The sequence below is a fragment of the Myotis daubentonii genome, chromosome 19 (genome assembly GCF_963259705.1).
Source record: "Myotis daubentonii chromosome 19, mMyoDau2.1, whole genome shotgun sequence".
Taxonomy (NCBI): domain Eukaryota; kingdom Metazoa; phylum Chordata; class Mammalia; order Chiroptera; family Vespertilionidae; genus Myotis; species Myotis daubentonii.
Genome location: NC_081858.1, coordinates 13,011,454 through 13,036,499, shown reverse-complemented (window position 1 = coordinate 13,036,499; position 25,046 = coordinate 13,011,454). Strand labels below are relative to the sequence as shown.

General features: G+C 62.6%; 1 protein-coding gene across 10 annotated transcripts in view; it reads left to right on the top strand.

Annotated features, from left to right (window-relative positions):
* Positions 1-25,046, top strand: part of PITPNM2 (phosphatidylinositol transfer protein membrane associated 2) — a 99,956-nt gene that overhangs the window by 41,437 nt on the left and 33,473 nt on the right. Inside the window, exon 1 of one of the 10 annotated variants that reach the window (XM_059676375.1) lies at positions 4,581-4,793. The exons of 7 other annotated variants lie outside the window; for them this stretch is intronic. The gene's annotated coding sequence lies outside the window, so the exon portion shown is untranslated. Of the gene's footprint in view, positions 1-4,580; positions 4,794-5,942; positions 6,157-6,499; positions 6,629-25,046 lie in introns of those variants that run through there. 2 more of the 10 variants (XM_059676373.1, XM_059676374.1) reach the window with 2 other exon arrangements.

The following is a 25,046-nucleotide window of genomic DNA, read 5'->3' as shown; positions in this document are numbered from 1 at the left end:
GGGGGCCGCGGGCCCGTGTCTGACGCGGACAGAGCGGCCGTTGGGGAAGAGGAAGCCGTTGGACGGGACGGGGTGCCCTCGCCTGCGCTGGCCGGGGGTTGCACAACAGTGTGATGTACTCAACGCCTCCACACTGTGCACCTACACATGGCTACGGCGGCACGTTGGCCGTGGTGTGTACGGGACCCCAGCTTTTAAAATAAAAAGTACAGAAGAAGAAAGCAAAGCACATAGCGTCTCGGGCTCAGTGCCGTGAGAGGGTGAGACGGGTCCGGGAGGGCAGGGCTGGGGTCAAGCCTTAAGTCGGGGCGGGAGGAAGGCTGTCGTGAGAAGGGGCCCAGCAGCTATGGGAAGGGGAGCCGCCTCCGGGCAGGGGGACACGGGACAGATGCCCAGGCGGGGGGGGGGGCAGTCTTCCGGGCCTCCGCCCCGAGTGGGTGCGACCAGGCCACCTTGGGGCTCTGAGCCGAGCAAGGCAGGACGCCTTGTGGGTTTGCGAGGGATCAGGCAGGGGGCACGGGAACCGAGAAGAGCTCTGCAGGGTGGGGGGCCGCTCGTGGGGGTGTCCCCGCCTGTCCTTCAGCTCAGAGTCCGGCGGGCGGGGTCTCTGTGTCGGCGTCAGCTTAGCTGGCGTCCTGGGCTGCCACTCCCCAGAAGTCACAGCCGTCACTTCTGCCTTTGCCCCTCGGCAGGCGGTGGCGAGACTGGGCGGGGTGGCCGGGCCAGGATTCGGTTCCTGCCGATCATGCTTGGAGGCCACACAGCTGCCTGGAAGCACGCAGCCGTCCCTGGGCCCGGCCCGCCCTGCCCGCCCTGCCTGCCCTGGCCGGGGGTTGGGTGCCGAGGTGCCCCCGCCTCCCTCTCCTGGGCCTGTCCCAGAGTCGCTTCTGGGGGGGCCCCAGCAGGCCAGGCGGGGTCGGGCCGGCTTCCGCCCCACCTGTGTCTGCTGCCCTGTGCTCCACCCCGCCTCCCTGTGCACCTGCAGAGAGAGGGGGGACTAGCCCCTGGTCCCGGCTCCCGCGCAGACCCCCTGCCGGAGCCCAGGCAGCTTCGTGCATGTGTGTGCATGCGTGCATATGTGCATGTGTGTGCATGCGCACATGTGTGTGTGTGTCAAGGTCTCCCTAGCGCCTCCCACAACCCAGCCTGGGCCCAATGGCCCTCTGCACGTCCCCCACCCCCACCCTTTGCTGCCGCTTTATTTATTTATTTAGCACATTTTATTGCTTTCAGAGAGGCAGGGAGAGGGAGAGAGAGAAAGAAACATCAGTGATGAGAGAGAATCATCGATCGGCCACCTCCTGCACGCCCCACACTGGGGATCGAGCCTGCAGCCGGGGCATGTGCCCCAACCGGGAATCGAACTGTGACCTGGTTCATAGGTCGACGCTCAACCACTGAGCCATGCTGGCCCGGCTGCCGCTTTAGAAAGGTGGGGAGGGTCTGTTCCAACCCTATAGCTCCCACCCAGACATTCCAGGGGTGACCTCAGGAGTTGCTGGGGGAAACGGCAAGAGGTGGGGTTCTAGAACGGGTGTCTGGGGCCGGTCGGGCCGGGAGGAGCGGCCAGTGGTTCGGGGTCCCCGGCATGATGGCGTCGGCTGGGCCCACTCCCCCGCTGGAGCTGGCTTTGTTCCCCCAGAGCCCGACCCCCCGCCCTCTGACCTTTTAGGAAGCGGCCCGGCGGCCAGGCTGCCCCACCACGCGGACACCGCGGGGTAAGTCGGGAGGGAAGGGGTGAGGGAAGAGGACCGAGGGGCTTGGTACGTGGCCGGGGCCCTGGGTCCTACTTTCCCGTCTCACCCAGTCCTCGGAGCTGCTCTGTCCGGGTCGATCACCACCAACCCCAGACGACTGTTTACTTTTAAATTAAAGTGAAATGAAATTAATAATTGGGTTTCCCAGTCACACCAGTCCCGTTTCAGGTGCTCAGTGGCCACGTGGGGTGAGCGGTGGCCGCGCTGGACAGAGCAGGCGTAGAAACGTCCGTCGTCACAGAACGTTCTATTGGGTAGCGTTGGTCCTATCTCTAGAGCAGCCCCACGAGGTTGAGACTGTTGCCCCATTTTACGGATGAACAAACTGAGGCTCAGAGAGTTGGAAATGACTGGCTGGTCATGCAGCCAGCGAGTGTCAGAAGGCACGAGGACACAGTAGGGTGGGTCTCAGAGCGTGGACGTGGGGTTGGCGTGCACACGAGTCCAGCGGTCAGCGGGCTGCTTCTGAGGACCGAGGGACCGAGGCCTAGTAGTTGGCCACACACACACTCTGGGACCTCTGCCTTCTTCGGGAGCCCTCCTGTGCTCGGGCACCCAGTGGGGAGCGACGCTTTAGGCAGAACTGGGGTTCACATTCAGTTTGGGGCCTCTGGGATCTGCACCTTTGGGACCAAATCCCTTCGGAGGGAGGGGCTCTGGGAAAAGTCACTGTGCTCTGAGACACCCATTTTATTTTATTACTAGAGGCCTGGTGCACGGTCTGGCCTGCGGGGATCAGGCGAAACCGGCTCTCTGACCTCCCTCGAGGGGTCCCGGATTGTGAGAGGGTACAGGCCAGGCCGAGGGACCCCACCGGTGCACGATGGGGGCCGGGGAGGGAGTGCAGGAGGGCTCCAGGGCATGTCCATCCCGTCTCACCCCGTCCAGATCGGCCGGACCCCCAACAGCAAGCTAACCTACCAGTCAGAGCATCTGCCTCCTGGTGGTCAGTGCACATCATAGCGACTGGTTAAACGGTCGAATGAATGGTTGGACACTTAGCATATAAGACTTTTATTATATAGGATTATCTTTAAAAATATATTTTTATTGATTTCAGAGAGGAAGGGAAAGGGAGATAGAAATATCAATGATGAGAGAGAATCATTGCTTGGAACCTGCAACCCGGTCTTATGCCTTGACCGGGAATTGAACTGTGACCTCCCTCCTGGTTCATAGGTCAGCCCTCAGCCACTGAGCCACGCCGGCCACTGAGCCACGCCGGCCGGGCTGAGACACTTATTTTAAAGGTGAGAGAGTGAGAGCTAAAAGGCGGAAACAACCCACATGCCCCTGAGGGTGAACGCGTGTGGTCCGTCCGCACGATGGACCGTTATTCAGCCACGAGAAGGAAGGAAGCGCTCACACCTGCCTCCGTGTGAATGAGCCTCGGGTGCAGGACGCTGAGTGAGAGGCCAGACAGAGGCCACACACACAGGGCAGGGTCCCATTGGCAGGAAGTGTCCAGAGAGGCGAGTCCATGGAGACGGAGCAGATGGGTGGCTGTCGGAGGGGGCGGGGGTGTGGTGTGGGGAGAGGAGGTGCGCTGTCCAGGTGAGCGCGGACGGGTGTTCATTACAGAGTGTTTTCAAGTCAGCCGTCTGCCTGGGCGTCTTCACCGTAAAGTGTCGAGGGGACCGTGGGGTGACGGTTTTCCAAGGCCGAGGGAGACGGGATGCGGCCAGGGCTCCGAGCCTCTGTCCTGGTGCTGGGTGAGCGCGAGGAGGGGCAGGAGCTGGGAAGCGCTGCCCGCTGTGCTCCGTCCCGAGGGAGACAGCGCGTCCACAGCCACGCCCGTCTCCGTCCCCGTCCCTTCCTGTGCCCGCTGTGCTCCGTCCCGAGGGAGACAGCGCGTCCACAGCCACGCCCGTCCCCGTCCCCGTCCCTTCCTGTGCCCGCTGTGCCGCTGGGAGACGGTGGGTTTACCCCGATGAGCAGTGGGGGTGCAGAGATGTGATCCGATCTGCCCCTCCAAGAGGAGAAAGAGGCCCAACCTAGGCCACTGGCTCTCTTTCCAGCCCCCCCCCCCCAATCTGCTGCTTGGCATGTGGGCTGAGCCTGGTGGCACCGCCCAGTCCTGCCGCTGGGGCTGGGATAGAAGCAGCTGCGGGCAGGTGGGACTCCCCGGAGTCCTGGCCCACAGCAGCCTGGGGCGCCGCCCACCTGGGGGACCGGGTGCGGCCTGGAGAGCTCACCCCATCTTCCTCCACACCCTGCGTGGGCGGCCCTGGGCATGAAACCCTCGTGTAGGTGGACACCCGCACTCCCGAGGGGGGCAGGTGTGGCTGAACCTCATGGGGAATTCGGGCTCAGGGTCTGGCCTCGCTGATGGTCAGAGTGGGGGCAGGTGGAGGTCCGAGATGCCTGCCTCCCGGACACGGACACGGGGCCCCAGCTGCTTGCCGGCCTCAGGGAGGGGCTCTGGTCTCAGGCCGCCTCTGGGAGGCGATAGAGAGAGCATCCCAGCCGGGTGCACAGCCCTGAGGTTCCTGCCCGCTCCCCTCCGGGGGCAGGGAGCTGCTCTTTGCCCCCCTGGGTCAGGCCGGCCCCCCTTCCAGCCCGGCCCTGTGGCCCAGAGGCCTGGTCTGGGGGAAGCTGCACTGAGGGTGGGGACCGGCTCTTCTGCCGCCTTCCCCCTGGCATATGGCTCCTCCGCCCGCCTCAGGCGGTGCCAGCGGCTCCCCCTTCTCCATGGCAACTTAGCACAGTGGTCCCAGTGGAGGAGAGAGAATCAATTCTCCCTCTTCCCTCCCTCCCTCCTTCTCCCCACCCCTTCCTCTGGGCCCTTCCTCCTTCATCCCTGCTCCAGGCTCTCCCATCCTCCGCTGGCTGTCCGTCAGTCCATCCCAGGGACCTCTGGGCTTCGAGGCGCCCTCCCGCTCCAGGCATGGGCGGCGCCCTGAGGCCGTGGGCATGGGGAGCGCGGTGGAGGACCTCCAGGGGCCTGGGGGGCGGCCTGGCTCCCGCGGCGCGGGGCTCCCAGCGGCTCTAACACGGCGTCCACCTCGCCAGCTGCTTGCATTTTCTTCCTGAAAGGTAATATTCTGCTCTGACGGCCACCTCACTGCTGATCAGGCGGCAGCTCTGTCCTGGTCACGTGGCTGCTTGTCTCCTCTGAGGAGCGGGATGCAGGGAGAGGCGGGCGGGGGGGCTGAGTTTGGGGGCCCAGGGACCCCTCCAGCGCAGTTGTGAGTAGCGGGGCTCTGGCCTCCTGGAGCTCGGGTGCAGCTGTCTGTGCCTGTGCAGTTTCCCATGTCATTGCTGCTCCGTGAGGACAGGCTGCCTTCCGGGACGGTGCTCTGCGGGGAGGCGGGGGGTTAGAGACAGGCACGTGCACCCCACCTGGGGCCGCTGGGGCGCAGGGCTCCCTGCCTCATCCTCCCTCACCTGACGGTGCAATTCAGGGGGGGAATGTTTAGTCTCGTAGCCACGACTTTCCGAGCAGATGGTGCAGGAGAGTCCCGGGTGGGCTGATTGGGGGGGGCGGGTCCTGCCAGCAGGGTCTGCTGGGGACAGTCCCTCCTCGGAGTTTGTTCAGACGGGACTTGAAGGCGGCTGCCCAGCGGGTCGACATTTTCCATCGCCTCCTCCCTGTCTCCCAGCAGGAGGGAACTGGTGAAGTTCACTGTGGGGAGGGGGGCGCAGTCTCTCCCGTTACCTCTGCCCTGTGTGCAGCGAGGATGGAAAAAGCACCCGCTTGTCAACAGGGCACCTCCCGTGTTGACGGAAAGTGAGGCCGAAGCGACGGCTCCGCATCCAGTTCTTAGAAGCCGAGGCTTTGCTGGGTGTCTGAGAGGAAGCCCTGTGTGATCTTTAAATAGAAAGGGCGCCGAGCGGCCCCTCTGACTCACAGGTTATCAGAAACGGCTCTCAGCTCCGAACTCGGACCCAGCCTGGGGGACAGAAATGACGTGGGGGGGGGGCGCGGTCTAGACACTCAGGTGTGTGTCCCTGAGTCAGGCTGCTGGGGGCAGGGGATGGCTCTAACAACAGGATCCCCAGGACGTGGCCCGAGGGGGCTCCCCGCGCCTGCTGTGGCGGCGCCTCTTTAAACTGGGTTTGTTCCCGACCCTGAAGCCGCCACCTGGGACCCGGACCCTGGTTCTCGGATTCTCGGTGCTTCCCTCTGATAAGCGGTCAGTTCCTGTTGGGCGGGGTGAGAGGGATGCGCCGGCTGCGCCGGCTTGTTTTCCCTCTGCCGGGAGCCTGGAGTCTGTCACCCAGACCCTCCCGGCATCTGGACGCTGTGCAGGCTTCTTAATGACATTACCCGCGTCTGGACTCCCGGCCTGTCGGCCGTAAATTCTGACGGTTTACGCGCCCTGCAGGGTGGGGAAGGCGGTGTGCCGGTTTTGTTTGGTTTGCTGGCAAACGGAAAATCTGATGTGACACGGAAAAGGTCAGTCGCGTGAGTGGCGGCGCTCTGAGCTCGGGGCGCGCAGCCTCCGTGGGGGGGCTAGCCCGGTGCCCCCCCCAACTGCTGGGGTTCCTCTGCTCTGGGGTCTCTCCTGGGCGGCCGGGTGGGGTGGCTTTGATGACATCCGTGTGCGTTCCGGCAGCAAACCTGAAGTCGGAAGGAAGGCGAGCAGGGCTGGCCTGGGGCGAGGGGGGAGGGGGGGGCTCGCGCCACAACCTTCCTGCTTTCATCCCGGGACTGCGGGCTGCTCCGTGCCAGCCCCGCCCTCCCCGTCCTTCCTCGGGGTGAGCCCACGTAGCGGGACTAACTTGGAAGCCTCGCCAGCAGCCGGGAGGGTGAGGGTGTGAGAGCAGGTCGGAGGTGGGACCGGCTGCTCCTGGCCCCGCGGGCGCAAGTGCGGGCAGCTCATTCCAGGAAAAGTGGGGTGATGGCCGTGCTGGCCGGCTCTCAGGCGGTGAGTGGTTCTGTGCTTTCGTTAGGAGGAGCTCTGGGATCCGGGGAAGGTGCGGCGGGCAGCCCGCGGTTCAGACAGACCTCACGGAGCTCAGGAAGCTCGAGGGGAAGTGGCTTCTGTTCCCCTGCGCGCTGGCGGGCCGTGCGGGGCGGGACAGGGACGGTAGGGCCCGGAGCCCCCCCCTCCCCCCGGAGGCCTAGCCAGTGCCCTGCCCCCCCCCACCCGCCCCATGCCCGGCTTTGAGAAAGCCTGTGGGAGCGGGTCCTTCACGTCATACGTGAACGGCTTAGACTGTGCAGGAGGGGGAGGCTCACGAGCATCACTCTCCCCATCTGTCCTGGGATGTCCCTGAGCACACGCAGGCACGCAGCCACACACATGTGCACGCGCTCTCTCTCGCTCACACACACACACACACACACACACACACACACACGCTCGTGCACACTCACACCCCATGCACCTGTGCACGCAGCCACACACACACGTTTCTCTCCTGCCATCAGGCCCACCAGTTGCACTCGGCTCCTGACAGCTCCGTCTCCCGTAAGCCTGCCCTTTCTGCCGGTTGCTTTCAGCTCCTTGTCTTACCTGAGTAACCGACTGTCCCGTCCGCTCTGGAAAGAGCTGTCTCTCTCTGTGTGTCTCTCTCTCTTCCTTTTTTCCATGTCCCCCGGGCATGCTGAGCCACGCCTGTGTCTGCAGGGGATGGATGCCAGCTCTGCAGCCTGGGCTCCCGAGGGCCCCGGGGCAAAAGGAAGGGGCGTTGTCAGATCCGAGAGAGGCTGAGGTTAAGATGTGCTGACGCCCTGGCCGGTTTGGTTCAGTGGATAGAGCGTCGGCCTGCGGACCGAAGGGTCCCGGGTTCGATTCTGGTCAAGGGCACATGCCCAGGTGTGGGCTCAATCCCCAGTGTGGGGCGTGCAGGAGGCAGCCCATCAATGATTCTCTCTTATCATTAATGTTTCTATCTCTCTCTTCCTCTCCCTTCCTCTCTGAAATTGATTAAAAAAAAAATAGATGTGCTGAGCTACAAGGCCATGTGTATGTGAGTGTGTGTGCGCGCGCGCGAGCGTGTGCGCGCGCCCAAACACCCCACATTGTGCATAGTTTGGCATCTTTAGCTTTGCTCTCTATTTCTCCCCATTTTTTGGTTTATGTCCGAGGGCAAGGCTTAGCAAACACTGATCCAGGATCATCATCATCTTCTTTTTTATTTTTTGTTAATCCTCACCCGAGGACATTTTTCCATTGATTTTTAGGGAGAGTGGAAAAGAGAGGGAAAGGCAGAGAGAAACATCAATGTGTGAGAAACACATCGATTGGTTGCCTCCTGCACGAGCCCCAACCAGGGCCCAGGCTGGGGAGGAGCCTGCAACTGTGGTACGTGCCCTTGACCGGAATCGAACCTGGGACCCTTTGGTCCACCGGCCGACGCTCTATCCACTGAGCCAAACCGGCCAGGGCTAAATATCTTTGTATTGATTTCAGAGAGGAAGGGATTGATTTCAGGGGGGATCGGCTGCATCCTGCACGGCCCCTACTGGGCACTGAGCCTGCAACCTGGGCCTGTGCCCTGACCGGGTTCATAGGTCGACACTCAACCACGGAGCCTCTGTGGCCGGGCCCAGCGCCCTTCCTCTGCGTGGCCAGCCCGGTCCCTGAGCGGTCGTTGGAGGGAGGGCTGGCCCCAGCCGGCCCCTCGCTGTGTGGACCTCCCCAGGCAGAGCTGAGCAGAGGAAGGGAGAGGGAGAGAGAGATAGAAACATCCATGATGAGAGAGAATCATGGATCGCTGTCTCCTGCAAGTCCCCCATTGGGGATTGAACCCACAATCCAGGAATGTGCCCTTGACCGGAATCGAACCTGGGACCTTTCAGTTCGCAGGCCAACACTCTATCCACTGAGCCAAACCAGCTGAACCAGGATCTTAATACTCACCTCATAGGCACCTTTGCAAATATCACTTCCTTTATCAACCTGCAGCCACCCTGAAAGTGCTGGCTGTTGTCCCACTTTGCATATGAGCAAACGGAGTCCCTGAATGGTTGAGTGGCCGCCCTGGGAGGGCAGAGCCAGAACTCAGATCGCTGACTCATTCACTCACTCATTCATTCATTCATTCATTCATTCACTATCTATCAGACATGCAGCCTGCTCTGCACTGGGTCCCGGAAGGAGTCTATCCATCCAGTTATCTGAGGAGAGAAAAGGAAAGAGGCCCGAGACAAGGGGGCAGCCCGGGGCCGGAGTGGGGAGCCCCTTGTGGCACCTCCCCCAGCCCACTGTTCCCGCTGCCCCCCGGAGTGTGTGAGTCAGCGCTGCTCTGTAGAGTCTCGATTGCCTGGGTCCCGGTCCTCTCTTTCTGCTGGGGGTGGGGGCAGCCTGGCTCACTTGGTTTTAAAATCGGTTACGACATCGTCCTGTCATCAGGTAGCCTGCAGAGCGGGCTGTCTGTTCTGTGCTGAGGACTTGGGGTGGGCTGGGAGCAGCGGGAGGTACCGTAGTAGGCCGTGCCTCAGTTTCCTCGTCTGTAACCTGCCGATAGCACCGCCTGCTTCACACCTCAGCGTGAAGGAAGCAGGTGTGAGGGCGCTTGGCAGTGAACCCCATGATTGGCACGGGGCGGGGGGCCGGGACGCGCGATAGGACTGTCGTCACGCGTGTACTTAGCATCCGGTACCCGTCTCTCTGACGGCTCAGGAAAGACTGTATTCATGTCGGTAGCACAGAGGCTCCTGAATGACGGCGGGTTACGTCCCCATAAACCCTTCCTAAGCTCGGTATCGTAAGAGGAAGTGCACTTGCTACACCACACCTACCGGCGTCACAGCTTAGGCCAGCCCCCTTTCCACCGGCTCAGACACTCACCGTGGCCTATGGTTGGGCAAAATCATTTTCTTTCTTTCTTTTTATAAATATGTTGTTTTTTTTTAAAAAAAATATTTTTATTGATTTTAGAAAGGAAGGGAGAGGGAGAGATAGAAACATCCACGATGAGAGAGAATCATGGATCGGCTGCCTCCTGCAAGTCCCCCATTGGGGATCGAACCCACAACCCAGGCCTGTGCCCTTGACCGGAATCGAACCTGGGACCTTTCAGTTCGCAGGCCGACGCTCTATCCACTGAGCCAAACCGGCCAGGGCTAAATATCTTTGTATTGATTTCAGGGAGGAAGGGATTGATTTCAGGGAGGATCCGCTGCGTCCTGCACGGCCCCCACTGGGCACTGAGCCTGCAGCCCGGGCCTGTGCCCTGACCGGGTTCATAGGTCGACACTCAACCACGGAGCCTCTGTGGCCGGGCCCGAGAGCCCTTCGCTGCGTGGCCAGCCCGGTCCCTGAGCGGTCGTTGGAGGGAGGGCTGGCCCCAGCCGGCCCCGCGCCGTGCGACCTCCCCAGGCAGAGCCGAGCTTGGTGGGCAGGAGCGGACCGAACAGCCGACCTTGCAGCCGCTGCCCACTCTGCCTCAGGGTCCTCACCTGGTTGCCACGGTGAGAGGCACGTTCCTCACCAGGTCCCGTGGCTCCCTGAAGCCGCTCAGGGGGCGGCAGGGAGGACAGAAGGCGTCTCACACCCTCAGGGCACCCACCCGCTTGGGAGGGCAGAGGGCGAAAGCCCGTGGGACCTTGTCCTCGCCCCCCTCTGCCGTCAGCCGTGGCGTGAGCCCTCGGAGAATTCCCGGGCCTCTCCGAACCTCAGGCTCCTGGTTTGCACCACAGGGTTAAGGAGGGTGCCCCCGGGGACAGAGGGGACGGTGCGTGCAGCACATTTGTTCGCCTGGCGCCCTCACCTCCCCTGGCGCCTGGCGAAGCACTTCACAGCTTTCCAGGCGTGGGCACAGCGTGAGCACAGCCTGCGAGGGCGAGCGGCTGTCAGGCTGCGAGGACGGGGACCAGAGCTCCATGCGAGAGCCTGGCCGGGTGACCCGCCGGGCCTGCTGGGCCCTGGATGGTTGGCTGGGTCCTTCTCCAGGACTCTGGGCTCCTGGGATGGGAGACGGAAGGCGGGGGTGGGGGGTGAGGAAGGTTAGGGGGGGCCTCTAGGGTGGCAGGAAAAGCAGACGTTGTCAGCCCAGGACCCGGGTTTGAGTTCCAGCCACGGGACCTGCAGAAGTTGCTTAATCCAGGAGCCCGCGTTTCCTGGCGTGGAATGGGGGCCGTCCTCCCGCTCGGGGTGCTGGCTGACAGTCGTGAGCCTGGGTCCCTTGCCTGACCCCAGAAAGAGCAAGATGCCAGGGCGGTCGCTTCACACGGTTCTTGTCGGTGTAGGACTTTAAACAAAGGACTGGTTTTGAGTGGCCACCTCGTACCCTTCTGTTCCAGCCTCAGGGCCAGGCCGGCTGCGGCTCCTCATCCCCAGATGCTGGGGAGCCGGTGCCGTGTCGGGCCAGCGGGACCTCCTGTCAGGAGGCTGGGTCACTAAGCTGCCTGTGGCTCTGCCAGCCGTCAAGGGCACGCGGCAGGGGTGCTGGTGGGGAAAGTGAGGCTCAGGGCGTGTCTCGCTGTCAGAGCGGGGTGTGGCCAAGGGGCCAAGGAGGGGCCTCCCCTGGACCCAGAAAGAGAGCAGGGGCCAGGACTTATGTGTGGGTCTCCCTGCCCCCTGCCCCCCATTTACTGCTGTGGAGGGGCCCTGCTGGCACTGGCACTGGTGGCGTCCCGCCCTGCAGCGTTGGCACGGCCTCGGCATTCCCGGGGCTGGCTCTCGCCCCACAGTCCGTCCGGGTTGGGCCGACACATGAAGGGGCATGTCGGCCTTTAGGGGCGTCCGCGTCCCCCACAACCAGCCGGCTTCCTCCTCTGCTCTCCCACCGGGGCCGGTGTGCCCCTGAGGGCGTGAGACGGACAGAGACGGCCCAGACGCTCCCAGTGCGCCTCTGGGGTGTCAGTTTGGCACTGGGGCAGGATTTATTACCCTCCCCCCACCCCCAGCCGTGCCCTGTGCAGGGGAGGAGGCGGGCGGAGCCTTTGGGACCCGCCTGCCTCACCAAGGGGCCTCCCTGGCCCCGTCCAGTCCACGGATCGTCTCCCGGCTGGGTCCTGCCCTGGACCCTCGGCTCACTGCCAGCCCACAGTGCAAACGTGGGGTCGTGTTAGCACTTGGCTCAGAGCTCATGCCTGGGGGTCCGGCTGCTTGGCCGCGTCTCCCTGTGGCCCCGTGAAATGTCAGCGAGAGGCCCGGGATCTTTCCACGCAGAGAACTTGAGTGAACTGTCCAAGGTCAGACGGCTGCTCTGGGCCGGAGTGTGGACGTCCATCATTTAAAACAAATATTGGCCAGGAGCCTGTCTTTACGGAGCAACCTCTCGGGCCGGCCCTGGGGAGCCATCGGGCACAGGACGCCCAAGGGAGAAGGTGTACCTGGGAGCAGGGCTCTTGGAGCGAAGGGGTCTCAGTCACCTGACTTCAGGCGCCCCCACCAGCAGGGCAGGAGATGGAGATTCCAGTCTTGGCCACCGTGTGACCTCAGCAAGCCGTCCTGGTCCTCCACCTGCAGGGAGAGGTTGATCCAGGCCATTGTTCTTCCTCTCTGGGGGGCTTCCCAGCGCCTGGGGGAGGGGAGCACGTGTGAAGCACGGGGACCTGGGCCTCCTCTCTTCCGGAGGCCGGGGCGGCAGGGCCAGGAGCCTGCCTGAGAATAAGCTCACTGGACGATTGAAGCAGCTCATTTCTGTGCCTCTGAGATCCTGGCGCAGCAGCGTCACCGTCCCCCGACCCCTAGCCTTGTCCTTGGTACAGCCGGGCCGGGGAGCAGGGCCGGGGAGCAGGGCCGGGGAGCGCCAGGGTGTGTCGATCTGAGCTGTCTGAGCTGCAGGGACCCGGGAGCCCTGCCGTTTCCAGGTGCCTTGGTCAGCTCTCCTTCCCCAGGGAAAGGTTCTCCGAAGTGGAGGGGGGCGGGGGGCAGAGGATGCTGAGGCAGAGGTCGGGGTGGGGCCAAACATTTCTCATCAGGGAGACCCGAAGTCCCTGGGTTAAACCGGACCTCACCCAGGGAGTGCTTCCAGCCGCTTGCCTGTGCTGGGCCCCGAGGATCTGCAGGGCTGGGCTGGCCGCCCGGGCGTGGGGAGGGCGTGGAGGGGGCAGGGAGGCCGGGCGGCTCCACGCCCAGTGGCCACTTCCCCTCGAGTGTCCTCGTAGCGGACTTCCCTGAGCTAACTGGGCTGCGGCCCGGTGACAGGCTTGCTCCGTCCTCCCCGGGTGCCGGCGTCCCCCTCCCGGCCAGCGGGCTGTTCTCCCGTAGGCGCCCCTGCAGGGGACACTGGGTAAGGCCCAGGTGGTCAGCTCGGGGTATGTCCTGCCTCCCGACGTCCTGGTTTCTCGGGGCTGCGGCACTCCAATCTCTGCCTCGGTCTCCACGTGGCCATCCCTCTGCGTGTCTCTCTGTGTGGCTCCTCTTCTAAGGACGCCGTCACTGGGCTTGCTCCATCCTAAATCCAGGATGATCGCCTCTAGAGCCTGAGCTAATTACACCTGCACAGACCCTGTTTCAATGAAGGTCACATTCTGAGGTTCCAGGTGGAGGGAATTTGGGGGGACGCTCTTCCACCTTCTACACCCGGCACTCAGAAGGCCCCCAGGTGAAGGAAGGGCAGGTCTGCCTCGCAGCCCGGGGTGCAGCGGGCTGGCAGCGGGTCCCAGGAGACAGACCTGGGGCTGGTACAACCTCAGGCTCTGTCGTCAGCGAGGGCAGCTTCGCCTCTGTTAATAGGCTGCGAGCGCCCAGAGCAGAGGAGGTGGCGGGTGCCGGGGCAGCCACCCTGGAGGAGGGTGTCACTGGGACTCCCACCTTAAGGGGACCCGGAGAAGAGCCAACCAAGACCCCAGGTTGAGCCCTGGGAGGCAGACCATTCATAGGAGGACTTTCTAGCACAGTGGTTCTCAGCCTTCCTAATGCCACGACCCTTTAATACAGTTCCTCATGTTGTGGTGACCCCCAACCTTAACATTATTTTTGTTGCTACTTCGTAACTGTAATTTTGCTACTGTTATGAGTCGTCATGTAAATATCTGATATGCAGGATGTATTTTCATTGTTACAAATTGAACATAATGAAAGCATAGTGATGAATCACAAAAACAATATGTAATTATAGATGTGTTTTCCGATGGTCTTAGGCGACCCCTGTGAAAGGGTCGTTCGACCCCCAAAGGGCTCGCGACCCACAGGTTAAGAACCGCTGTTCTAGCAGGACCTTGTAGGTAGTGAGCCTCCCGTCCTGGGAGGTAGTCCAGCAGTCCTTGCAGGGTCGGTGTTGCAGGAAGCATTGCCCGAGAGCTCTGAGCCTCTGGTTGTCTCAGGGCTGGACGGTCCCATCGGACAGCCGTCGAGGAGCTCGGGGACCCTCCTCCCAGGGCAGGCTAGGGGATAGGGCCAGGCCAGCCCCAGACGCCAGCTCCCCCCTCCGGCTGGCTCCTGAGGGTGCAGGTCAGCAAACCCGACCCCTTTCTCTGCCCCTCTGCCCTGTCGGATTCTGAAGCTGGGTCTCCTCCCCTCGCCTGTCTTATAGCTGGGCATCCTGCCCACCTCGCCCAGGAACCCTCCCAGGGGGCCGGGCACCCCACCCCTGCTCTGCACTCACCCGGGGCACGTGGTAGAGCTGTCACCTCGACACTCGGCTCCTGCCCGGGCCTTTGTCTCTGTGTGTCCCTGAACGCACCTCCGTGTGACGCTAACCTCGGTCTCCGCACAGTCACACCGACACCAGGCTGGAGCCCGGCCCTGCGTGACCTGCTGGGCACCTCGGGCGAGTCTCTGACCCTCCAGGGCCCTGTGTCCCCACGGGGCACCCCCAGGACGGGAGCTGGCGGGGGCTGCCCAGCAGAGGTGGCTGCGAGGCCGGGGACAGGCCTCCCCCTTCGTACGGGAGCCCAGGGCCTCGGGGTTGTCTCACGGAACCCCTCCGCAGCCTGGGGGACGGGTCGTGCCCTCCCTACCCACAGGCAAACCGAGGCCCGGAGCGGGTCGGCGACTCGCTCCAGAAAAGCGTGAACTCGAACGTAGGTCTGTCTGGCTCTAAAGCGGGTCTTTCCCAGGGCGCCTCGCGGCCTCCGCTGGTTTTGTTTGTTTCACGGCCTCTCTGTGTTTTGTGCAGGTGGGGGATTGCGCTTGCCCCTGCCGCCCCCGGCTGCCCCCGGCCTGCTGCTCAGCGCCTGCTCGCCTGCTCGCCTGCTTGGGGCTGTTGCTGGGCTGGTTTTGTTTTTGACCGTCAGCCCGGCAGGGAAGTGGCAGGCTGTGTGCAGCGCCTCCCAAAATAGCCCCAGGCTCGCCGCCAGAGAGAGGAGAGCCAGGCTGTGTGCGGTGGGCTGGGGCCTCCAGCATGACTCAGTTCCCCGCACCCAGCCACCCCCTCCCCGTGCCCTCCCCTCGAGTTCTTCTGCCCGAGCTGCTCCAGCCTGGCCCACCTGACACCCCGGAGAGTGCCAAGAGGGTGCCTGGGGCTGCCGGCTTCGGGGTGCCAGCTGGGATGGGGTTGGCGTAGCCCTGGCCCCAGAATCAAGGGTTCTCGGGCCCTCCCCGTGACTGACTTACCAGACGACCTTGACCAAGGCCCCAATGACCTTGACCAAGGCCCTGTTGTTCTCTTGGCTTCCCTTTTCCAATGGGAGATGGGGACAGCGCGTCCACCGACCCGCCTTGTGTGATTGTGGGAGGGTTGGTGACAGGACGGCCGGGTTACTCCTCCGAACCCTGGCTGGTTTGAGTGTGAGGATGCAGCTCAAAGGGACGCCCGTGGGCGGGGCTGTGCCACCATCCCCATCGTCATCGTCACGATGGTGACGGCAGCGCTGCCATTTCTTGGGTCGTGTTTGTGGACACGTGACACACTCACTGCCTCTTCGTTTATCCCCCGGATGCCCTGTGGGGTGCACACCGATGTGGCATGGGACCTACTTTTAAAAAATACTTTTTAAAACTTTTTTCAGAGAGGGAGGGACAGGGAGAGAGAGAGAGAAACATCGATGATGAGAGAGAATCATCAATCAGTGTTGATCGGCTGCCTCCTGCACGCCCCACGCTGGGGTTCGAGCCCACGACCGGGGCCTGTGCCCTGACCGGGAATGGAACCATGACCTCCTGGTTCATAGGTCGACGCTCAAACCCGGAGCCTCGACAGCCGGACGGGACCTACTTTTATACACACAGAACTGAGGCTCTGAGAGCTTAACTCGCCCAGACCGAGGGGAGGGTGGAACCCGTTCCTGCTTCAAGGCTTGCGTCCTCCTTCGACGTCCTGCCGCCTCCTCCAGGGCGAGCCCATCTCCGCTCTGCTCTCGGCTCTTCCCTCCAGACCCCGAGCCCGTTCTCGTGGGAGCTGCTGGTGGCGGCCAGAGCGGCGGGAGGTTCTGTCCACGTCCTGTCTGCGTTCTCACAGGGGACCGGGCTCAGGACCCAGGAAGGTCCCGCCTCAGGAGGGAGTCCTGGGGGCAGGAGGGCATTTCTGGGATGGAAGGGGCTGCCCCTTTCCACCCGCACCCCCCCCCCCCATTTTATATTGTGCATTGAAACGACGTCTCAGACGTCAGCGTTTCCCACACTCCGGGCCTGGGGCGAGGGACCTCACGCTCCTCAGTAACGGTTATTCAGACGCGGGGAAGGGTCGAAGCTGTGTGAGGCGGTCAGGCCTCGCACCCGAGGCCCCAGCTCCTAAGGGCAGTGCCGGCCGCTGTCCCTACCTGCCTGGCACCCTCCTTGCCCCTCTAGGGCCCTCACTCCTGTCCGGTCCTCCTCGTCTGGGGCAGCCTGGGCAGGCGTGAGGGTGGGGTCGACCTGCGCAGGTGTCCGTGGCCCGGGGCTGCACAGGGCTGGGCTCCGTCCCCAGAGCTGGGCTGCCGCGGCGTCGGCTGTGGGGTGAGCCGGGGCGACGCACGGCTGTTTCCCGGTCCGCGGTGAAAACCGCTGACGTGCCGAGCCACGGCCGGCCCCCGGTCCTCGCTTCCAACACCCGGCAAGCTCCGAAAACCAAACGCTTTTTCATAACTCATTTGGCAGCCAAATCGCATCTGAACCGAGGTGAGGCTATTTATAGCGGGGAGGCTATCTATAGCCTTTCTGTGTCCTCCGTTCACACATTTCACCGCAGAAACGTCCAATTTGGCCACTGGATGCTGCTGGAAAACGCGCTGTTACCATCGAACGGACGTGTGGGGAGAGTTCTGAATTCTTAAACGCCTCTGGCCCCGGGGGAAGGCCTCTGCTTTGTACAAATAGCACCTGCCCCGCCACAGCGGCCCTCCCCAGAGGCTCCCGGAGCTGAAGGGGCGATGCCACCCACAGCGCCTCCAGCCCCCAGCCCCTGGCAGCACCCAGCGGTTGGCTATTTTTAATATCCCCGTAGGCGCTGGAACACATCTCCGCTGCCAGGCACGGCGTGGGGTGCTCTGCACACTCATGCCTGACCCCCTCCTTGGATGTATCCACATCCCCCCTGTCCAGATGAGCACACGGAGGCTCGGGGTTTTACGTTTCCTTTCTAAGGACAGAGAGGTGAGCAGGGCAAGTGCTGGGGCCCAAACCTGCCCTTGCATCCTGCTGCCTCTCCAGGGGGCCCTGGGGGCACGGCGACCCGTCTCCTGGGCCTGCAGCCGCAGCAGCACGCTGGAATTGGGCGGGAGCAAGCAGGTGGCACCAGGTGCGCAGGGAGGGCGGCCTGGCAGGGAGGAGGGAAGCAGGAGCCCTCATGTTGCAGGGCCTCCCGGGGGCCCACCTCCCGCGGTGGCTCCTGCCTCTCACTTAGTCCCTTCTGCATGAGCGCCTGTGTCATCCCCGACCTCGTCTGTGCCCAGCAGCCGGTGCTGAGAGCGCTCGACTCGCCCCAGGCGAGCAGTGACTGCAGTGCACACCAGCCCGGTCCCCAGCAAGGCCAAGAGCCGGAGCTCAGGGGACAGGGAAACTGTAGGGCAGGTTCCCCTCTCTGGTCATTGGCCTCCTTCTTTCTTCTTTTTCTCTAGTATATACTTTTATTGATCTCAGAGAGGAAGGGAGAGATAGAAACATCAACGATGAGAGAGAATCATCGATCGGTATTGATCGGCTGCCTCCTGCACATCCCCTACTGGCGATCAAGCCCGCAACCCAGGCATGTGGCCCAACCGGGAATCGAACCGTGACCTCCTGGTTCATAGCTCGACGCTCAACCGCTGAGCCACCCCGGCCGGGCCTCGTGGGCCTCATTCTTAATGAAATCCTGGGGAAGTGCCAAGTGCAGGGGACCCCCTAATTGGGCTGAATGTGTAGAGACCCAGATCCCCAGGCCTAGGCCTACGGCGGGGAGGGCAGTGTCCATCACACAAGGCTGGAGAGAGCAGAAAGACTGTGAGCCTTTCTCTGTCAACCCAGGGGGGCTTCCTGGAAGAGGAGGCAGGGCAGTGCAATTAGATCTGACCCAGGCCCGCCAAGGCACCCTCTGGGGTGGTGGCTGGCGGGGGGGGGGGGGCACCGTCCCCACGTCTGTCTGCTCAGGTGAAGCCTTTGGGCGGGAGGAGGGGGAGAAGCTGGCACGGAGCTCTGGGGGACAGCCCTAAATAGAAGAGGAGTTTGTCTCCCAGGCAACGTGAGCGTGCGCTCTCAGCCCCCGCGCCTCCACGTGGGCCCGGCGCTGCCTGAGAGCTCCCGCCAAGTCCAGGTGTCAGCCCTCCCTCCCGGTCGGCCAGCGGAGGCCAGAGTTAGGAGACAGGCAAGTGGCCCAGCTCAGCCTGATGCTTTTCCCACTGACCCTCCACCACCGCCCCGACCTCAGGGCCGGGATCGGGGACTCAGCCCTGGGACCCTCAGAGCTGACACAGGAAGCTGGACGGGGCTGGGGAGCAGGAGTGTCCCAGGAGCCAGGTGGACCGGGGAGCACCGGTGGGGAGAGGTTCACATCTCTGGAAAGAGCCCCAGAGCGGCGGGGGCTGCGACGGCGGCTGGTGGGGTGTGACCCTGTAGTTAAACGGTGTCGCTCTCGACCTCCTCTCCACTTCTTTCCGTTTTGCTTTCGCATAGTTTACACTGACATATTACAGATGTGTGCATGTCTGTCTTAAAACCATTGTGCTATTGCCCGGCCAGCGTGGCTCAGTGGTTGAGCATCGACCTATGAACTGGGAGGCCACTACTTAGATTCCTGGTCGGAGCACATGCCCGGGTTGCGGGCTCGATCCCCAGTGTGGGGCGTGCAGGAGGCAGCTGATCAATGATTCTCTCTCATCGTTGATGTTTCTCTCTCTCTCCCTCTCCCTTCCTCTCTAAAATCAATTATATATATATATATATATATATTTTTTTTTTTTAATTTTTATTATTTTTTTTTTATTGCTTAAAGTATTACAAAGGGTATTACATATGTATCCATTTTATCCCCCCGCCCTAGACAATTATATATATTTTTAAACCAACAAAAAACCCCCCATCATGTCACTAGTATATTGGGGACACTTGTAGACAAGGCAACTGGGGAGCCCCCGGCACCATCCCCTCCCCCCCGCCTGAGTGTTTCTGTGGGGGAGGGCAGCAAGATGGGGGGCTTGGGAGTCTGGCAAGAAGCGGGGGGAGTCCCCCCTGGGGCCTGCTGGAGGGCACGGGTCCGGTTTTGAAGGTGATCAGAGGACCCCGTGGCCTGAGCTCCCCTCGGAGCAGCGTCGGCTGGTGTGTGCGACGGATTTGCAAACAGGCGCGGGGCGCGGGACAGTGTGTACACAGGAGCCTGCTGTTCCCGCGAAGCTGCGGCAAGATGTCACCGAGCCGGCTTTTATTTTCGTCCCAGGGATTGTGTCTGTTTAGCACCCCGCCCGCCTGGCGCTGTGCAGGCAGGTGGGCCCGCCGGCGCGTCCCCGCCTCCTGCCGGGAGAAGCCTTCGAGGTCGGCAGACTCTGGCCGGCCCCGGCAGGCGGGCTCAGGTTGGCGAGAAGCCCGGGCAGCCCCCGGGTTCGCAGAAAGTGCCCGTGTGTCGCGGTAAAGTCTCCGCGTGGGAGTGGGTGGCGTGTGTCCAGGACACTGGGCTTCGTGCCACCCGCGTCCGCCCTCCACAGCTGCGTCCTTCCCCGAACGGATCGCCTCCCCACGGCGCCGTGGTCTCAGAAGGTAGAGGGTGAGGTGTCAGGACGGCGAGCGAAAGGAACATCACCTCCTGGATTTGGAACCTTCCAGCACCGTGTGATCTTGGGGTCGAGTGACATTGACCTTTGTGCCCTTGAGGAGAAAAACGCTAGGGAATGACACGCGAGGTCGAAGGAAGGGACGCCGTCCTACAAGTAGTCAGGGCGTCCCGGGTTGTGAGTGACAGAAGCCCTGTCTGTGCTCCCAGGAGAAGGGTCCCGCCCGGGAGCTCGTATCACCGTGGGAGGAGGGACGGGGCAGCAGGCTCAGCAGCGGCCGGAGCTGCAGATCCAAATGCCACCAGGACTTGCCTCCGCCCACCCCTTGCCCCCCTCAGAGCCATGGCACAAGGCACCAACCTCACCAAGGCACCGCACTGGGGCTCCCGGCTCCCAGAACTTCGAGAGGATCCGTGTGTGTGTTGCGTAAAGCCACCCGGGGGTGGGGCTTGGTGAGGGCAGCCCCGGGCAGCAAGTGCAAGTGCACGCCCCCCGACTGGGAGGAAGAACAGGCCAGAGAAAGGTGGCCAGAGGACCGCGAGCTGGGACCCGAGGGGTCTCAGAGGGGTGGGAACCAGGCTCGCGGGGAAGCAAAGAGAGATCTTCCCAGGAACAGCAGACCCTGAGCTGCGTCTCCCAGGATTTCTGCAAATAACCTCCGCAGAACACGAGCAGTCCGGAGTCAAAAATAACTCACCGGACGGAGGCGCAGATCAGCAGCCCGAGCCCGCGGGGCCTGCCGCACGCGAGGGCAGAGGCGGCCCAGCCCGCTGGCCTTCAGGTGCGGCAGCGTGTCGGCGCCGTGGATCCCACAGCCATGCTCGCTGCATGGGGACAAAGAAAGGCAAGGCTGCACATACGTGCAGGGGACAAAGAAAGGCAGGAAAAGCGATGAAGCAAATTTGAAAAACAGCCACAATGTTCACAGAATAGTCAGAGCTGGAGAGAGGACAGTAACTGGAAGCCAGAAAAGAGGCCGCCTGGAACACAGCCCTGGCTGGGAGATGGGGTGTGGGGGGTGTGGGGGGCGGGCAGTGGCAGACAGGATGGGACGCACCGAGGAGCGCACCGAGCATTCGTCTAAGGAGATTTCCAGAAAGGGAAGAGACAGATGAGCCAGAGGCCGAGTGTGGAGAGATCATCGCTGGGAGTTCCGGACCTGGCGACAGACAGGCAGGGCCCTGGCCGGGTAGCTCAATTGGTTAGAGTGTCATCCCCATACACTAAGGTGATGGGTTCGATCCCCAGTCAAGACACATACAAGAAGCAACCAATGAATGCATGAATACGTGGAACAACAAATTGATCTCTCTCTCTTTCTCCAATCAATCAAGAGGCAGGAATGGAGAGTGGTTCTGAGAAGGGGAGAGAGTGCTGGAGACATCACTGAGCTTCAGCTCACGAGAGATGCCTGATTCTCTGGGGTCCCCAGGCTGAGCGCTAGATTCCTGCCCCGCCCCCAGAACCCCCCGGGAGATGCCCAGCCCTTCCCCGTGACTCCTGTCCGGCCTTGGTCAGGTCCTCCTGCCCACGAGTTGCCGATGGGCAGTTCCTGAGAAGGGAGGGGTCCTCATGCTAGGATAAGGTGACCCGGAGGGGCGGGCCTTGAGACTATTGAAAACGTTGTCCCGAAGCCCTCTGCCCGCACTGCCCAGCTCCCGGGAGTGCCAGTCCTAGTGTTGTCCATGAGAACATCCGGGCAGTGCCCAGTCTGTGCAGCTGGACAGGCAGCCCCGCTCCCTCGGGTGCCTTCTCCTCCCACATGATGCCCACGGAGCTTTCCAAGCCTGACCAGTGTTTGTTTTTCCTCTGTGCTTTTTTCCCTCCCTCCCGCCCTCCCGCCCTGGACGAGGCTGGCATCCATCATCAGCGGGAGGGTTTTTATGGGGCACTGAAGGGAAGCTAATAATTCTGAAAAGAAGGGCCAGTTCCCTGGGAAACTTTCCAGGCAGGCGGTGTTCTCCGGCCACCCTGGGAGGCCTGGCCACGCCGATCGCTTGCTTGCTCGCTCACTGAGGTTGAGCAAGACCCGGGCAGAGCTGTGCAGACACGCCCCTGGGGACCCTGGCCCGGCCTTTTGGCCCGGGATGCAGCGTGGCCTGCTGGCTGCCTTCTGAGTAGAGCATTTGGCCCTAATGTGGGTGGCCTGAGGCACCTGCACCCGCTCACCCCAGGGCGCAGAAGACCAGGCCCGGATCGCAGGCCAGAAAACGCAGACTGTCATGCCTTCTGCCCGTGACTCCGTGTGGCTTTGTCAAGTGACTCAGCCCCTCCGGCTTTCTCTTCCCGCCGGGCCCCGCTGCTTCCCAGCACTGCCTCTCCGAGTGCGATCAACGGTAATTCGCGAGCGGCCACTCCAAGGTCGCCTGGGCCACCGCCCACGTCCCTATCTCATCAGGGCCCGCGCCGCCGTGGGTAACAGGGCACAGCCTCTGTCTCTCTGTCTGTCTGTCTGGGCTTGTGCCCCTGCACACACTCTCGGTGGGGAGGGCGGGGGGGCTCGTCTGGCTGTGCGAACAGTTTGAGTCACAGATGCTGTCAGGGAGCCGGGGGTTGTTCCCGGGACGCGGCAGGGGGGGTGCGCTGTTCTTGGCGGTGTCTCTGCTCGAGGAGCAGCTAAGGGAGCAGTTTGCCGTCAGCACGTTGGCTGCTCGGTGGCGCGTCTGCCTGGAGATGGGCTTGGGGGTCCTTTGCCCTGGGGCAGGATGCTTTGCTCTCTGCACCTTAGCGATAAAAGCCCCCCCCTCCCTGGTGCTGTTTGGGTTGGGGTGTTCCCAGCGGGGGTGGGGGGTGCGCTAAGCCCTCCGGCTCGTCACACCTGCGAAATCCAGGCGTCATCTCCTCCTTTATAAACGGATGTTTGGGCTGAAGTGGGGGTCCTCAGGGCCCAGCCGCCAGGTGGAAGTCCACTGCCTTAAAGAGAAAGGTGAGCCCGGCCGGCGTGGGTCAGTGGTTGAGCGTCGCTCTACGAACCAGGAGGTCACGGTTTGATTCCAGGTCAGGGCACATGCCCGGGTTGCAGGCTCGATCCCCAGTGGGTGGCCTGCAGGAGGCAGCTGATCAATGATTCTTTCTCATCACTGATGTTTCTCTCTCTCTCTCTCTCCCTCTACCTTCATCTCTGAAATCATTAAACAATGGACGTTTTTAAAGAAGATAAAGGTGAAGCTACTCTGAGGGCAGGGATCCCCCGCTCCTTCCAGCTCAGACTTCCTCTGGGGGTAAGCCTGGTTCTGCGTTTACCCTCAGGGGACAGAGAGGCAGCCGATGGGGTAACTTCATACACACACTCTCCTGCCCCACCCCCGGCCTGGCGGCTGGGCCCTGGGCTACAAAAAACGGCCCCTTTCCTCTCCCATGGACCTGCGGGGGCCCCTCTGTTCGTCTGGAGCCCATCTTCCTAGATGGATGGGAGCAGATGAAGTTCTTCTCCTATGACCCACTCTGGCCCCGGATTGGGGATCAGCAGGTTTGGGAATCGGGGGGTGGAGGAAACCGAGGAGAGACCACAGAAAGGCAGTAGGGGCGTTCCAGATGCCCCAGGGCCCCAGGAGCTGCGTGTGGCCCCGGCTTCCCTGCCAGCAGCCCCCCCCCCCCGCCCCCCTGTACTGCCAAGCCAGGGCCGGCTCTGCTGGCCGGCCTGGGAGCTGCTCCAGGCCTAATGGGCAGAACGCAGCCGAGTTGTGTTTGGACGTGTTCCGTCCGCGTGGTCCCCGCACGGCCTCCCTCCTGCAGTCCGTCTGTGGCGTCAGGCCCCCGCCGAGCGTGGAAACGCGGGTTCGGTTCTGTGCCCCCGATTCTCGTGCTTCCCTCCCAGGTAGGGCGTCTCGCTGTGGCCTCCGCTGGAAAGACTTGTCCGCCCTTCCCGCCTGCTCCGTGCGCCGCCCCCCCTCCCCTTCGAGCCACACCCGGTAACTCACTCAGGTCTTCTCCGCAGCCCCTCCAGCCTGGCCACCCGCCCCTTTGAGCCAGAAGCTGTTTCTGCTGCCCGGATACTTTTTTTATTAAATACATTTTTTTATTGACTTCAGAGAAGAAGGGAGAGGGAGAAAGAGATAGAAACATCAATGATGAGAGAGCATCATCGGTGGGCTGCCTCCTGCACACCCCACTCTGGGGATCGAGCCCGCAGCCCCGGCCTGTGGGGAGCAGGAGTGGAACCGTGGACTCCTGGCTCATAGGTCACGCCTCGCCACGGAGCCACGCCAGCTGAGCCGGACGTTGCCTTTTCCCTACGAGGGCCGGAGGGTCCCTGATGATCTTGGGCTCCTGCCCTTGGTTCCGTGGATGGCACCACGCCTTCTCGGTCAGCTGCAGGCCTGTGCCCTCTCCTCCCTTTGTGGCTCTGGCTGGACAGGCTGGCTGCCTGAGGTCCAGGAGAGTGACCCCCACCCCAAATCCAGGCCTGGGCTCCAGACACACCTTGCCCAGGGTGGATCCCTCCCCGTAGGACGGCCCTGGTGGCCACGCCCAGTGGCCTCCACTCTGACTTTGTCTGGGCTGCTGTTTTCTCAAAGACACTGGTGAACGGGGTTCCTTCGTAGGGTCGTGAGCACAGGGCTTCGGGAGCCCACGGCTTTCCTAGAGACCTGGGCCAGGTGCCGTAATTGAGGCTCCGTCAAGGGTCTGTCCCTGTCCTCCTAGGAAGGGACCAGGGCTGTGGTGCACACCGGTCACCCAGAGTCCTTGCCTGGCTTCTCTCATAGCAAGGCCTCTCAAGACTTCCTTTTTCTTTCCCCCTCTCCCTGTGCCAGGCCCCCAAGGCTGCCCTGTGCAGAGCAGTGAAAGATCATTCTGTCTAGCCCCCACCTCGCCCCCCCCCCCCACACTCCAGCGGGGACGATGAAATGTGTGTCTGCCTCGCACACCCGGGTTGCCGGAATGAGCGTAATGAGATTGTCTGAGGGTTCAGCTGCCGGGCAGGCGAGGAGGGCTCGGGGGACAGGCAGACACACAGCCTCTCCGCCTTCTTTCCTGAGGGTTGGAGTCTGCCCGGGGCCCCTTGCTTCAGGCTCAACCAGGAAGAAAGCAAGGGGGCCCCGTCGTGCCCACCAGGGCCTGGCAAGGGGCCGTGTGTCCTTCGGACGGACGTGCGTGCCCTGGGTGCTCGGCTGTGTTTCCCTGATGGGGTTTGGGGTCTGCAGTGCAGGCGGGAAGCTGGGCCACACACAGGCCTGGACGCCTGCCTTCCAGCCCCTGCTCAGACCCTGACTGCCAGCCGGGTGCTGGTCGGAACTGGGCTGAGCGTTTATGTGCCGGATGGGAGGTGAAATGAAAGATCCAAGAGATTAGGGAATTTGCTCACAGCCACAGCTTGGGAGGAGGTGAAAGATCTGGCTGACTCA